Genomic DNA, 3,689 nt, shown 5'->3' on the forward strand with positions numbered 1-3,689 from the left:
GCCCCCCGTGGTCCCGCCACCTCAAGGGTGCTCCAAGTTCAGGCACATCACAGAACCTGCAGCACTCTGCCCCTTTCCTAGTGAGGGAGGAGGGTTAAACACCCTGGCAGCTATTGCTGTCTTCAGCTCTTGAAGCACCAAGCCGGCAATCCAGGACTGGTTTATGGGTATAATAACATATGTGGTTGCACAGGTCCCCCTGCTTAGAAGAGCCCTGAACTTACCTTAATGCTCTGTTGTTACCATTTTGTAATTCTTTTTTTTTTTAATTTAATTTTATTTTTGGCTGCGTTGGGTCTTCGTTGCTGTGTGTGGGCTTTCTCTAGTTGTGGTGAGCGGGGGCTACTCTTCGTTGTGGTGCACGGGGTTCTCATTGTGGTGGCGGCTTCTCTTATTGTGGGCTCTTGTGTGAGCTTCAGTAGTTGTGGCACGTGGGCTCAGTAGTTGTGGCATGTGGGCTCTAGAGCACAGGCTCAGTAGTTGTGGCGCACGGGCTTAGTTGCTCTGTGGCATGTGGGATCTTCCCGGACCAGGGCTCAAACCTGTGTCCCCAGCATTGGCAGGTGGATTCTTAACCACTGTGCCACCAGGGAAGCCCCATTTTGTAATTCTTTTTCTTTTTTAAATTTTATTTTTAATTTATTTTTTTGGCTGTGTTGGGTCTTCGTTGCTGCACGCAGGCTTTCTCTAGTTGTGACAAGCGGGGCTACTCTTTGCTGCGGTGCGTGGGCTTCTCACTGCGGTGGCTTCGCTTGTTGCACAGCACGGGCTCTAGGTGTGCGGGCTTCAATAGTTGTGGCACGCGGGCTCTACAGCGCAGGCTCAGTAGTTGGGGCGCACAGGCTTAGTTGCTCCATGGCATGTGGTATCTTCCCGGTCCAGGGATCAAACCCATGTTCCCCTGCATTGGCAGGCTGACTCTTAACCACTGCACCACCAGGGACGTCCCTGTAATTCTTAAATATTTTTTTTTTAGCTGAAAACAATGGAGGTTTATTCTTTTCTTTTTTAAACCGTGAGATGAGGTTTATTTAAGAAAGCATTAGATGTTTTTGTAAGTCCATTAACTTTTCTTTGGGATTTACATGAAAATTCTGTTTCAATGTGTGTATATGGATAAGGATTTTTTTTTTCCAATGGAAGTATAGTTGATTGACAATATTGTGTTAGTTTCAGATGTTCAGCAAAGTGATTCATTTATACATATATATATATATTTAAGATTCTTTTCCATTATAGGTTAATACAAGAAATTGAATATAGTTCCTTGTGCTATACAGTAAATCCTTGTTTATCTTAAACATTTTTAACGAGGGGCCCCACGTTTCCAGTGTCCTCTGAAAATTATATAGCCTGTCCTGCTCTAATCCCTTATTTATTATATAGTACACTAACATCATAGTTTAACTCCCCCGAATTTCTAACCAAGTGTTGCCAACCCTGGTGCCCACAGGAACCAAGCGTTGAAGTGTGAATGATTGCAGCAGGTGAGACAGGGAGCCAGTAGGGGGTGCTGCAGCTGTAGTGAGCAGGAAAACAAGCGTGTCCAAAAGGGGGAGCCAGTCCTCAGCTCTGCTAAGAGCTGGCTCAGTGTAGCCAGATCCTCCAATTTTTCAAGAAAAACTATGTACTTTAAAAAAAGTCATCATATTTTAAAATATTGTTTCAATTAGGAAAAACATCCTCTGTGTGGGCCAAACAAAACACATGTGCTTGGCTGTAACTCAGCCACTAGTTTATGATGTCTGGCCTAAGATTTCAAAAACAAAACCATGTTTTTTAATTTCCCTCTCTGTTTCTCAATAAACTTGACTCAATAAACTTTTCCCTCTCTTTTAGTACACAAAGGTAGTTAACAAAATTAAACAATGGAGAATCCGGGACTTAGCAATAGGTGCTTGCCTCCGTCCTGGGGGAAGGGAAAAAATTTCCTTTCATTATGGATGGATCGATGACAATAAAAACAAACGACAAGGCAACTCTCAATAGGTTATCTTGTATTTTATTACTAAATATCCCTGCCGCAGTTATTAATATTGTTGATCAGGCATGTGGATTGAATATGTAAGTAAAATAACATGTTAAGGGACATGTTAAGGAGTGAGTGGGATTCAGTGTCTTCTTGGGCTCTTGGCAGCGCCTGGCCACTCTTCTCTAACCTAAAAGGTCCAGGGTGGTTCTGTTACATCAGGCAAAGGGATTAGGGAGCAGCCCCTCTCTTCCAGAGTCTCATGCAGATACTTTATAGAATTCTTTTTTATTGAAGTATAGTTGATTTACAATGTTGTGTTAATTTCTGCTGTTCAGCAAAGTGACTCAGTTATACACATATATACATCCTTTTTAATATTCTTTTCCAGTATGGTTTATCCCTGCGCTACACCGTAGGACCTTGTTGTTTATTTACAGTAGGACCTTGTTGTTTATTGAATCTTTGAAACATAGTTCCCTTGGGGGTCAGTTTGGATGAGTGAAAGAAAGTCAGTGGATTACAAGGCCTTTAGAGAGATTTTTAAACAACAGAATGTGTAGTCATTCCACCACAGGATGCTGTCCTCTACATGCACACGCTTTTCCTACAATTCTCATGTATTTAGGGCTTATTTTCTAAAATTGTTTTCCTTCTTTTTCCATCTACCTGCCTGGCAAGTATTTCCATATTCTACTCATTAAATTAGAAGAAATGTTCCAGATATTCTGAGATTAAGATTTTTTCCTCCCCGAATTCCCTCCTAGCAGTACTGTATATAAGAATGTGCACTGCACGACTTCAGAGTGGCATGCACATTGTCATCTGTGGGGAACGTCTCCTTCTCCTGGAGCTGTAGAGAGTCCAACACATAGCTATGCATGTGGCCGTTCCTCCTGGCAGCTGCCTGAGACCTAACGATAAGGACAGTGACTTAACTAATTAAAATATTGGAAGCTCCTCCTATATTATAGGAGGAGCTATGACATGAATATAACATGAATACACAAAATCTGTGATATAGATACACTGCAACTATAATCGTTGCTTTTTCCTTTTTCGTTAAAAAATCTTTAATTCCTCTCCAGTGCCTTCAGGATTACGTCTGTTACCAGTGGCTTCTAAAAGGGCTGGGTTGATTTTATCAGAAGCATTTGGATGAGTCGTTTAAAAAATAAAGATTCCCAGAGAGAAAGGAAAAAATAAAAAGAGATTCCAAGACTCTAGATTGAAGATTCTGGCTTGAGAGGTCTAGAGTAGGGCCTGGGATTCAGTGTTTTAGAAAGCAGCCTGGCATGCCCAGTCCCATTCCCACCAGGGAATTCTGCTGAACAGCCCTGTTTAGGAAACACTGGTCTACCGCCATGCTGGACCACAAGGCCCTTCACAGTTGTGCTTCAACCAGCTTGACTCATTTCATGCCACATGTTGTATTTCAGCTTTAATGGAAGATTCACCATCACTGAATACATCATGTTCTTTGGTGCCTCATATTACACATTCCTCTGTCTACAAGAGTTTTGCTTGGATTTTTCTGTCAAGTGAACTTGTTTCTTGGCCTTTAAAACCTAAATGACATGGTATCCCCTTGAATTGTGATGGTAGTACTCCGTTGCCTAGAATCAATTATTCCTGCCAAGTTCTTATAACAGTATGTATTGTAGAAGTGATCCTCAAATATTGTTTCGATACTTCCCCCAAAAGAATTTTTAAAACTCTG

This window comes from Globicephala melas, chromosome 1 (genome assembly GCF_963455315.2).
Source record: "Globicephala melas chromosome 1, mGloMel1.2, whole genome shotgun sequence".
Lineage (NCBI taxonomy): Eukaryota > Metazoa > Chordata > Mammalia > Artiodactyla > Delphinidae > Globicephala > Globicephala melas.